At 40.4% G+C, this 13,285-nt stretch overlaps 1 protein-coding gene and 1 long non-coding RNA gene across 2 annotated transcripts in view; one reads left to right on the forward strand and one right to left on the reverse strand.

The window, feature by feature from the left end:
• Positions 1-13,285, forward strand: part of LOC309797347 (protein FAM170A-like) — a gene marked incomplete at both ends in the record, with an annotated part of 518,827 nt that overhangs the window by 303,520 nt on the left and 202,022 nt on the right. The gene's annotated exons all lie outside the window — the stretch shown is intronic.
• Positions 2,966-6,763, reverse strand: LOC309797352. Its single transcript, XR_014292606.1, has 3 exons — positions 6,663-6,763; positions 6,138-6,188; positions 2,966-4,038 (listed from the first exon to the last, which is right to left on the reverse strand). It is a non-coding gene; the product is annotated as an uncharacterized lncRNA (long non-coding RNA).

Below are 13,285 nucleotides of genomic sequence, written 5' to 3' on the forward strand. Positions count from 1 at the left end.
TCAAGGGATCGATCCAAGAAGAAGATATAACAATTGTAAATATTTATGCACCCAACATAGGAGCACCTCAATACATAAGGCAAATACTAACAGCCATAAAAGGAGAAATCGACAGTAACACAATCATAGTAGGGGACTTTAACACCCCACTTTCACCAATGGACAGATCTTCCAAAATGAAAATAAATAAGGAAACACAAGCTTTAAATGATACATTAAACAAGATGGACTTAATTGATATTTATAGGACATTCCATCCAAAAACAACAGAATACACATTTTTCTCAAGTGCTCATGGAACATTCTCCAGGATAGATCACATCTTGGGTCACAAATCAAGCCTTGGTAAATTTAAGAAAATTGAAATTGTATCAAGTATCTTTTCTGACCACAATGCTATGAGACTAGATATCAATTACAGGAAAAGATTTGTAAAAAATACAAACACATGGAGGCTAAACAATACACTACTTAATAACGAAGTGATAACTGAAGAAGTCAAAGAGGAAATCAAAAAATACCTAGAAACAAATGACAATGGAGACACGACAACCCAAAACCTATGGGATGCAGCAAAAGCAGTTCTAAGAGGGAAGTTTATAGCAATACAATCCCACCTTAAGAAACAGGAAACATCTCGAATAAACAACCTAACCTTGCACCTAAAGCAATTAGAGAAAGAAGAACAAAAACATCCCAAAGTTAGCAGAAGGAAAGAAATCATAAAAATCAGATCAGAAATAAATGAAAAAGAAATGAAGGAAACGATAGCAAAGATCAATAAAACTAAAAGCTGGTTCTTTGAGAAGATAAACAAAATTGATAAACCATTAGCCAGACTCATCAAGAAAAGAAGGGAGAAGACTCAAATCAATAGAATTAGAAATGAAAAAGGAGAAGTAACAACTGACACTGCAGAAATACAAAAGATCATGAGAGATTACTATAAGCAACTCTATGCCCATAAAATGGACAACCTGGAAGAGATGGACAAATTCTTAGAAATGCACAACCTGCCAAGACTGACTCAGGAAGAAATAGAAAATATGAATAGACCAATCACAAGCACTGAAATTGAAACTGTGATTAAAAATCTTCCATCAAACAAAAGCCCAGGACCAGATGGCTTCACAGGCGAATTCTATCAAACATTTAGAGAAGAGCTAACACCCATCCTTCTCAAACTCTTCCAAACAATATCAGAGGAAGGAACACTCCCAAACTCATTCTACGAGGCCACCATCACCTTGATACCAAAACCAGGCAAGGATGTCACAAAGAAAGAAAACTACAGGCCAATATCACTGATGAACATAGATGCAAAAATCCTCAACAAAATACTAGCAAACAGAATCCAACAGCACATTAAAAGGATCATACACCATGATCAAGTGGGGTTTATTCCAGGAATGCAAGGATTCTTCAATATACGCAAATCAATCAATGTGATACACCATATTAACAAGTTGAAGGAGAAAAACCATATGATCATCTCAATAGATGCAGAGAAAGCTTTCGACAAAATTCAACACCCATTTATGATAAAAACCCTGCAGAAAGTAGGCATAGAGGGAACTTTCCTCAACATAATAAAGGCCATATATGACAAACCCACAGCCAACATTGTCCTCAATGGTGAAAAACTGAAACCATTTCCACTAAGATCAGGAACAAGACAAGGCTGCCCACTCTCACCACTCTTATTCAACATAGTTTTGGAAGTTTTAGCCACAGCAATCAGAGAAAAAAAGGAAATAAAAGGAATCCAAGTTGGAAAAGAAGAAGTAAAGCTGTCACTGTTTGCAGATGACATGATACTATACATAGAGAATCCTAAAGATGCTACCAAAAAACTACTAGAGCTAATCAATGAATTTGGTAAAGTAGCAGGATACAAAATTAATGTACAGAAATCTCTGGCATTCCTGTACACTAATGATGAAAAATCTGAAAATGAAATCAAGAAAACACTCCCATTTACCATTGCAACAAAAAGAATAAAATATCTAGGAATAAACCTACCTAAGGAGACAAAAGACCTGTTTGCAGAAAATTATAAGACACTGATGAAAGAAATTAAAGATGATACAAATAGATGGAGAGATATACCATGCTCCTGGATTGGAAGAATCAATATTGTGAAAATGACTCTACTACCCAAAGCAATCTACAGGTTCAATGCAATCCCTATCAAACTACCAGTGGCATTTTTCACAGAACTAGAACAAAAAATTTCAAAATTTGTTTGGAAAAACAAAAGACCCCGAATAGCCAAAGCAATCTTGAGAACGAAAAACGGGGCTGGAGGAATCAGGCTCCCTGACTTCAGACTATACTACAAAGCTACAGTAATCAAGACAGCGTGGTACTGGCATAAAAACAGAAAGATAGATCAGTGGATCAGGATAGAAAGCCCAGAGATAAACCCACGCACATATGGCCAACTTATCTTTGATAAAGGAGGCAGGAATGTACAGTGGAGAAAGGACAGCCTCTTCAATAAGTGGTGCTGGGAAAACTGGACAGGGACATGTAAAAGTTTGAGATTAGATCATTCCCTAACACCATACACAAAAATAAGCTCAAAATGGATTAAAGACCTAAATGTAAGGCCAGAAACTATCAAACTCTTAGAAGAAAACATAGGTAGAACACTCTATGACATAAATCACAGCAAGATCCTTTTGGACCCACCTCCTAGAGAAATGGAAATAAAAACAAAGATAAACACATGGGACCTAATGAAACTTCAAAGCTTTTGCACAGCAAAGGAAACCATAAACAAGACCAAAAGACAACCCTCAGAATGGGAGAAAATATTTGCAAATGAAGCAACTGACAAAGGATTAATCTCCAAAATTTATAAACAGCTCATGCAGCTCAATAGCAAAAAAACAAACAACCCAATCCAAAAATGGGCAGAAGACTTAAATAGGTATTTCTCCAAAGAAGATATACAGGCTGCCAACAAACACATGAAAGAATGCTCAACATCATTAATCATTAGAGAAATGCAAATCAAAACTACAATGAGATATCATCTCACACCAGTCAGAATGGCCATCATCAAGAAATCTAGAAACAATAAATGCTGGAGAGGGTGTGGAGAAAAGGGAACACTCTTGCACTGCTGGTGGGAATGTGAATTGGTACAGCCACTATGGAGAACAGTATGGAGGTTCCTTAAAAAACTAAAAATAGAACTACCATATGACCCAGCAATCCCACTACTAGGCATATACCCTGAGAAAACCATAATTCAAAAAGAGACATGTACCAAAATGTTCATTGCAGCTCTATTCACAATAGCCCGGAGCTGGAAACAACCTAAGTGTCCATCATCGGATGAATGGATAAAGAAGATGTGGCACATATATACAATGGAATATTACTCAGCCATAAAAAGAAACGAAACTGAGCTATTTGTAATGAGGTGGATAGACCTAGAGTCTGTCATACAGAGTGAAGTAAGTCAGAAAGAGAAAGACAAATACCGTATGCTAACACATATATACGGAATTAAAAAAAAAAAAAAAAAGTCATGAAGGACCTAGGGGTAAAACGGGAATAAAGACACAGACCTACTTGAGAATGGACTTGTGGATATGGGGAGGGGGAAGGGTAAGCTGTGACAAAGCGAAAGAGAGGCATGGACATATATACACTACCAAGTGTAAGGTAGATAGATAGTGGGAAGCAGCCGCAGAGCAAAGGGAGATCAGCTCGGTGCTTTGTGACCGCCTGGAGGGGTGGGATGGGGAGGGTGGGAGGGAGGGAGATGCATGAGGGAAGGGATGTGGGAACAGATGTATATGTATGACTGATTCACTTTGTTATAAAGCAGAAACTAATAAAATAAATAAATAAATAAAATAATTTAAAAAAAAAAATAAAAAAATAAAAATGTCAAAAAAAAAAAAAGAGGAAAACCTGTGTCCAACCTGAGTACAAAAATGGCGTTTTTAACAGCAAGAAAGGCAAGCTCTACTCACCTGGAATGTGCTCATTTTCTCTCTCCTTCTGGGGCAGTGCAGAGTCCTAGCAAGACAGACAGGGAAAGAAGAAGTCAAACTGGAAACTGGTTTAAAGAAAAAGAAGTCACTAACCCACGTGGTGCTCATTGTGAATTACCAAGGCTCCCAGTCCTCGGGGTGGCTACAGCTGATTATGCTTGATGAGCAGAGCCCCACGCAGATACCAGATGCCCCCGTGAACCCCCTCAGTGGCTGTGTGAGGAATGACCTGCCCAGCCATACACAGTGGCCCCCTCACAGGGTGCCTGCAGCTTCCACAGGGGTCATTCTTATTCTGGGTATGGTGTAAACAGAGACCATGTAAGTCAGAGTAGGTTTTGGAGTCAATATGCGTGGGCTCTGATCAGGCTACGCCATTCACGAGCAGTGTCACCCTGGGCAAGTTATTCACATCTCTTCGCCTCAGTTCTGTCCTCTGCCAGTAGGGGAGAACACGGGCATCCACCTCGTGAGATCGTCATAAGGTAGGAAGCTCTGAGAACACCACTGTCAGGGTTTCTTATTTCTTAGCAACTGCGGTAAAGCAGATGATATTTTAGTGAGAAATTATCCTTAGAGATGTGATTTCTACCAACAGAAGACTGTCAGACATGTGGAGGTCATACGTTGTTGCCCTGTTATGTGAGAGTCTTTATAGACTTCTGAAAATCTCTGCTTGTCTTCCTAAAGATTTTGTGACTGCAACAATAATATTTAAATTGATATGGACAACTTTTTACAAAAGGTATAAAAAGACGTTAAGTTTCCTTTTAAACAGGAAGTACCCTTTTGACAATTATGCACAGAGGTAAAGAGAACTAATAAAAGCCAGGATTCTGCAACAACAGTAAAAAATAGTTTGACAGTCCATACCTAATTCAAATGAAAAAAAGACAGGAATCTGAATTGTAATTATATCATTATAAATATAGGAAAGTTTAAGAAATAAATGGGAGACTTCCCTGGTGGTGCAGTGGATAAGACTCCACATTCCCAATGCAGGGGGCCCGGGTTCGATCTAGTACAAAAGATGGCAATGATTCCACTCCCCAAAGCTTGGGAGCGAGGTATCTTCACAACTTCTAACGACCTCCATTTTGACTCTACACTTGCTAGCTGTCTTCTGCTCAATTCAGGATTCTGAAAGGGGCCCTGACAGTTGACAATAATTAGTGGGGGAATAAAGTCATTGGACTAAGTAGGCCTTTGGTGAATCCAGCTCAGTTTTATCTGTGACATCCAGCAGGGTCAATTTCCTCGGCCTCAGTTTCCAGAAAAGACCCTCTCTTGAGCTTCTCGAATTTTCACGTGCATGTGAATTACTGCGGGATCTTGTTGGAACGCAGCCTCCTGGACCCCCTACGCAGAAATTATAAATCAGAAGGTCTCGAATGGGGCTCAAGGCTGGGCATTTCTATCCAAGTGATGCCAAGGCCGCTGGTTTGTGGACCACAATTTGAGTAGCCCTGCAGTGTAACATCAGTCCCACAAAAAACAGCCTCCACTACACAGAAACATACACAAAGAGTAACCAGACAAAAAGGCACTAAAACATTAACAACTGGTATCTTTACATCCTAAAGTTACAGATAATTAAAATTTTTCTTTATGTATATATCTGCATTTTTCCATAATGATTATGCTACTTCTATGATATACATATTATTTGAAATAAAATAAATGACCCAGTTGAGAAAACTATCTTAAAAACTCATAAAATAGCCTAAACCTTGCTCTCAAGGTCCCCACAATTAAGTCCCGACCTCCTTTCATGATATGATTCTAGCCAGTTCCCTATGCTCGAAGAGAATATACCAAAGGGATTAGCAAACTCAGCTGCTGGACTCAAACTGCCTGGGTCCCAACCCCAGCTCTGCCTCCTACCATCTGGGTGAGGATGGGCCAACAGGGTTGTGTTCCCTGCCCCCAGCTCCTCAGCCTTAAAGTAGAGAAAACAGCAGTACCAATTCACAGAGCCACCGCCTGATGGAAAAGTGTTCATTTGCATAAAGCTTTTAGAATGGAAATTAGTGACCAAGGCTCAGTTATCATCGTTACCCATGTCTCATACGTTCTACAATTTATAGGAATACCTTAAGGAGAAGAATGCCAAGTCCTACTCACGTGGGGCTCTGTTGCCTCTTCCTCCGTGCAGTGCTTTGTGAGAAGCCAGGGCTGGGGAAGGAAAGGAGACTGTGAAATACCAGGGCTGTGTTTCCATCCCCACTAATTCATACCGCACCCCCTTCCGCCCCCGTACCAGCTACAAGTCCTCTCCTCCCAAAACAGGCCAGGAGTCCAGGACAATTCAGCTTCCTGGGCTCACAGAATCCCGCTGCGAAATGGGTGCCTCCCGAATTAGCGTAGTATTAATACCAACCATGTATCAGGCAGTTGTAGACCTTTTACTTGTGCTATCTCGTTTCTTCTCACAACACTATATTAACAAGGCGTTCCTTTTTCCCCCCTTTTACCGAACAGCAACGGAGGCACAGAGGAGTTAAGCAACTCACCCAGTGTGACGCCGTATGAAGCGGTAGGGCTAGCTCATAGGTGGGGGACGGGGTCAGGTTAGGGGTGAAGAAAACCGGGGAGACCCTCAAACCCCAGGAGGCACGACCTGAGCCCACCCCATCCCGGGTACGTTACCAAACGCAAAGAAGCTCCGCCCGCGGGACGTACATCACCACTCCAGGCCCTCAAACCTCCGCTTTTAGCCGCTCCTCCTCTTTCTCCCCAAATGAAAGGTCTGCAAAGGGGAAGCTTGAATGGGTCGTGAAGAGCGGACCTGAAACACCGTCATCAGGCAAAACATGGCTGCTGCGTGTCCTCCTGGGGCGGAAGTGCCTGCGACTAACCCGGAACTCCTGGACCACATTTCCCAGAATTCCGCGGGTAAACCTTTACAGCGAGGCGTTACTGTAGCTGCAGTATATGGGACTACACGAGTTTACGAGCTCTGGACTACATGTCCCAGAATGCAAGGGTGGGTGCGGGGGTGTCTACCGGCACGAGCTCTGGACTACATGTTTTCACTCTGGTTTTCACTTTCCGGAATCCCTGAGAAGGTCTCAGGCCGTCTTGCCGTTCTACTGTGTAGGCCTCAGAAGAGTGTAGATTCTGTTCATTGAAAGGCGTACAAACTCAGTAGAATTTTGGACGTCTTCCAGAGGCTAAGCGACATAAAAGCATTACCAGCCACGAAGGCTTCCTGGTAAACCCCAAAGAGTTTCACCATTGGAATAAGGGGAGAAGGAAACTGGGCTTTCTTTGGCAGGGACTGAAGCCAAACGCCAAAACACCTCATTCCCTGAAATTGTGTAAAGGTGAACGTGTTTTGTTAGCATCTTACAACCCGTGCAGAAGCAAGGGAAAATCCTTTCTAGAGACAGACATCAACATCCTAGGTCTCAAGTTATTTCTGTAATTATAAAATCTGTGACATTGCTATTTGACCAAGTGAACTTTAAGGGGAAGGAAAAAGCATTACTTAACATACGGAGGGACACTTCACAGTCATAAAAGTTTCAAATTCTCAGAAACTAATAACTTCAGCTGATACTTTATAAAGCAAACATTGACAGAACCATGAAGAGAAACATTCAAATTCATAATTGGATCTGGAGATTGGAACACATACATAGAGGGAAATGTTGAGCCTTAAAAGCATATATTAAAGTAGAAAGGGGGGCTTCCCTGGTGGCGCAGTGGTTGAGAGTCCGCCTGCCGATGCAGGGGACACGGGCTCGTGCCCTGGTCCGGGAAGATCCCACATACCACGGAGCGGCTGGGCCCGTGAGCCATGGCCGCTGAGCCTGGGCGTCCGGAGCCTGTGCTCCGCAACGGGAGAGGCCACAACAGTGAGAGGCCCGCGTACAGCAAGGAAAACAAAAACAAAACAAAACAAAACAAAGTAGAAAGGAAGTTGAAAATTGATTCAGAAAACATCCATTTCAGGAAATTAATAAATGAATAATAAAACTGAAGAAGGCAGATGGAAAAATATAAGATCAGATGAATGAAATACAAAATAAAGTAGATCCCACACACACCCACAAAACAGAAATTAAAGAAACAAACAAAACAAACAAAAAAAGATCATCCATAGTATAAACAAAGATTTTTTCAAAAATGTGTTCCAAATTCTTTCAGGAAAATATCCTCCAAGAACTATTCTTGACTTAAGCCAACATAGCACACAGGATTTCTTTCCACTACAAGTAAAGTGAAATCTTGGATATAGCATGATGAAATACGGTAACATGATTAAGTTTTATTTATTCACCTCTTGTTCCCTATGGCACCCTCCACTCCCTTCTCTACCCCGTAAGCTACCATTCTAATTTGTTTGATGTGTTTTCTTTTGGGTGTGTTCTTGTGCAAAATGTGCACTTGTGTATAGTTTCAATTCATATAAATAATATTGTGTCATAAAATTCATTCTGGTGTTTATTTCCTTCATTCAGGAGTATATTTTTAAGATTCACCCATCCAGGCTTCCCTGGTGGCACAGTGGTTGAGAGTCTGCCTGCCAATGCAGGGGACGCGGGTTCACGCCCCAGTCTGGGAAAATCCCACATGCTGTGGAGCAGCTGGGCCCGTGAGCCATGGCTGCTGAGCCTGCACGTCCGGAGCCTGTGCTCCGCAGCGGGAGAGGCCACAACAGCGAGAGGCCCACGTACCGCAGAAAAACAAACAAACAAAAAAAACATTCACCCATCTATCTAATTTGTTTCATAGAGTTCCATTTTCTGCACCCACATTTTACCTGTACTCTTCCAACTGCCATGCCAATGATAATAAAATAAACATCTTCTTGCATTTGTTTATAGACGTATCTGAGAATTTCTTTGGAGTACATACCCGAGGGAAATTATTTCATAGCAAATATGTATACCTTAATAATATAGCCAGATTGACTTCCTGAACGGCTACACCAGTCCAGATTACCAAAGAGTTGCACGTCAGGTTTTTGTGCAACCACTTACCTTCATTTGGACGACTCATCACCATTTTGCTAGTGTATTAAATGTATAGTAGTATCTTGTTTTAGTTAAATTTCTCTGATTTCTAATAAGTTTGATCTTTTTTTCAAATGCTTGGTAGCTTCATCTATAAGTGTCTACTTACAACTTTTGCCCCATTTTCTAATGTGGATGCTATCTTTTTCTTCCTCATTTCTATTACATATTCTGATTATTAATACCTTTTCAGTTTTACCAATTACAAGTATCCTTTCCTAATTGGGCACGTGTTTCTAAAATTTTTCTATTGTGTTCTTCATGGAATAGAAATCTTTAATTATAAGATAATCAACCAATAATTTCTTAATATCTGTGCTTCTGAAACTCCTCAGGTGAAAAAATATATTTCTACCTTTTAAAAATTAACTTTCTAGACTTATCTTTCACATGTAGGTCCTTTAAATATTTTGGAGTCTATTTATGTACATTTTATTACATGGGATCCACTTTTATTTTTCTCCAAGAGAAATTCTTAAAAATAGTGATATTCATGGCTTGAAGATTCAATATTACAAAGATATCAGTAATCCTCAAAATGATCTATAGGCTCAATCAAACCCCAATAAAAACATCAGCATTTTTTCCCTTGGAAATTGATGAGATGTTTACAAATATTATGTGGGAAAGCAAAGAGCTACAAGAAGAGCTGGGGGCTTCCCTGGTGGCGCAGTGGTTGAGAATCTGCCTGCTAATGCAGGGGACACGGGTTTGAGCCCTGGTCTGGGAAGATCCCACATGCCACGGAGCAACTAGGCCCCTGAGCCACGTACTGAGCCTGCACGTCTGGAGCCTGTGCTCCCCAACAAGAGGCCGTGATAGTGAGGCCCACGCACCACGATGAATAGTGGCCCCCGCTTGCCACAACTAAAGAAAGCCCTCGCACAGAAACGAAGACCCAACACAGCAAAAATAAGTAAAGAAACTCCTACCCCCAACATCTAAAAAAACATAAAAATAAAAAATAAAAGAAGAGCTGGGACAATCTGAAAGAAGAATGAAAAGAAAGATATGAGTCACATTAAATCTTACTATAAATCTACAATATAAGATAGTCTGGTGTTTGCTCAAGGATAGACAAGATAATACACATCAAAATCCATGTTGAAACAGACATTATAACAACGTGTAAAAAGAAAACACTGCAGGGAGCTCCCTGGTGGTCTAGTGGTAAGGATTTGGCGCTTTCACTGTGGTGACCCTGGTTCAATCCCTGGTCAGGGAACTGAGATCCTGCAAGCCACGCAGCACGGCCAAAAGAAACAAGAAAGAAAAGAAAACACTGCAGCAGAGAGGGGAAAGAACTCTTGCTAATACAGTTGATCCTTGAACTAGGGTTCAAGGGGGTTAGGGGTGCCAACCCTCTGCTAAGTTGAAAATCCAAGTATAACTTATAGCCAGTCCTCTGTACGTACATGGTTCCTCCATAATCGGCAATTCTGCATCTGAGGATTGAACCAACCTTGGATCGTGTAGTAGTGCAGTATTTACTATTAAAAAAAATCCTCGTATAAGTGCACTTGTGTAGTTTAAACCCATGTTGTCCAATGGTCAACTCTTGGTTCTCAGTCAGCTGGATATCCATATGGGAAAAATATTAATCATTACTGCATAGGATATAAAAATATAAATTCCAGAAGATCTGCAGACTTAAATTTGAAAAGTAATCAATGATGCTTTAGGAAAGAAACGTAAGATAACAGCCTTTTTGCCTTGGAGTAGGAAGAATTTCTTAAGACCAAAAAAATCACCAACTGTGAAAGAAAAAATTGAAAAATTAGACTATTTCAAAGTTAAGAAACACCGTAAACCCAAACGCAGCACTCTTGGGCCAAAAGTGAGAGAGATTTTAAAAACATCTATGGAATAAAAGACTCAGATGCATCCCTCATGCCCATGCATTCTTCAAGGGTCAACTGTATCTACCAAAGTTGAACATATACCCTATAACCCTTTGGTTCCACCCATAGAAATATCCCTCAAACAAGTGCACAAGGCACATTCTAGATTGCTCACATCACCACTAACTGTGATAGCCAAGAATGGGGAAGTACCCAATACCCACCAATAATGGGATTAATAAATAGATTTTGATATGTTTACACACTGCAATAATATCCACCAATGAAAATGAATCAACGGTATCCACTCCCATCAATATGGATAAATGTCATGGATATACTGTGGAGCAAATGAAGCCAACACAAAATAGCACCTATTACATGACTCCATTTATATCAAGTACAAAATAGGCTAAGTGAATCTACACCATTACAAACTAGTGGCTACCATATGGAAAGGAAGGTTACTAGAAAGAGCCAAAAAGGGATGCTTCTAGGGTTTGGGGTTTGTCCTGGTCCTCCAAGAACTAGACGGCAAAGTGCTGAGAAAGACTTTAATGAACAAATATTTCATTAGGGGAAACATCGGAGAGAAAATGGCAGGGAGCTCTGGAAGGCTGGCAGAACTATCAGCGCATAGTGCAAGTCTGACCCTGAGTGAAGATTTGGAAGAAAGATTTGGTAAATCATCCGAGACTGCCTTGTCATCTACGTAAAATCCTTCAAGGCTGTCAGAGTCCTTGAAAGAAGGTCACTGGACAGAGGAATCCTGGTCTCCAAGAAATGGCCTGCCTTAGGATCCCTGCTGTGCTGACTAGGAGCAATCAGGGGCAAGGCCGGCCTCCAGGCAAACGTGGTGATGGATTTAAGAGCAGCAGCTGGGACCTTTGGCCAGTTATGCTCCCTGTGGTCATAACTGTGAAACAGGAGACTCTCAACGTGGATGCTTCCTTGTGATAAGATCAGGTTGTTTATTTCTGTCAGAAATAATACTGAAGCAACGTTGCGTCCTTCTCAGTATATCATACCCCAGAGATCTAAAACGTTCGTTTGTTCTGTTATTGATAATGTTCACCTCTTGGCTAAGGTAGTGTTCACCAAATTTATACCTACTGTATTTCTTGTTGTGATCAATACTTTGTGGAGAGATATTTTGGGTTTTGTAGCATCCTGCTCCTTGTAAACTTTCAACCAGTAGTTTTATAATTCATTGATTACTCTTGCCAGAACCTATCATTACTATGATGGTTGTAAATAATGATTTTTACATTACGTCATTCCTTCTATATATTTATGGTTTGGCATTCTATTATGAGAGCCCTTCCTTCCCTCCCTTCCTCTTTTTTTATTCATATTCTGTATGATAATTATTTATTTTATGGTCAAATTGCTCAGATTTACCCAGTGTGAGTCTCTTCAAGCTGGATCTTTTTACACGTCCCACCACTCTTTCCTACTTTCTGGCACAGTAAATTTTCTCCAGGATCATTCTACACTTTCCTTGCTCCAGCCCTGAAATAGAAACGTGGATATACATGCTTATATACATCACATACACATGTGTGTGTTTGTATATCCTCGCACTTCCATATCTACTTCTGTAAATACCTAGCACGTGCACTCACTCCCTCTCTCTCTCTACAGATGGGTGGACGGATGGATGGATGGGTAGACAGATCTGTATAAATAACTTATGGTCAGACTTCCATATCCGTGGTTCCTCTGTATCTGCAATTCTGCAACCATGTGTTCAACCAACCACAGATCATGTAGTACTGTAGTAATTACTATTAAAAAAAAAAACCCTGCATATAAGTGGACCTGCCCAGTTCAAACCCATATTGTTCAAGGGTCAACTGTAACTTGCTAAATAAAGCCCTTTAACCAACTATATTAAAAATACCACCATTGGTCTGCGTATGGAATGCCATCCAAACCTGCTTTGTCCTCACTGGTTCCACATCCAGAGGGTCCTCTGCTATTATGCTCAGTTCTCTCCTCATGTGCATCTTTTCAACAAGAGAAACATTTTTTTTTAAACCTCCACAATGTAGGTATATCCACTTTTGTTTCTAGCTCCAGGATTTTCCCTCTCCCTATTATGGATCTGTAGTTAAAGCACAGCATAAATAATAAAGCTTCAACTGTTGAAACTCATGAATTTTTCTGTGTATGCAAAATAATCTGAGAACTGTTTTGTTTTTGGAATTGGCTTCCAGAGTTCATACCATAATTTTGATCTTATATGCCTTATGACAATATAGAACAATCATATGAGGTCTTAACTGCAAGGGATAATTATTTAATACTTTTTCAAATTCTATTAAAATAATTTCCTGCTTTGGCAATACCCACTATTCAATGAAAAAAATATAACATGAAGTTATAAAATGGAAAAATATCACAAAAT

This window comes from Mesoplodon mirus (assembly GCF_964341445.2).
Source record: "Mesoplodon mirus genome assembly, contig: HAP1_SCAFFOLD_330, whole genome shotgun sequence".
NCBI lineage: Eukaryota > Metazoa > Chordata > Mammalia > Artiodactyla > Ziphiidae > Mesoplodon > Mesoplodon mirus.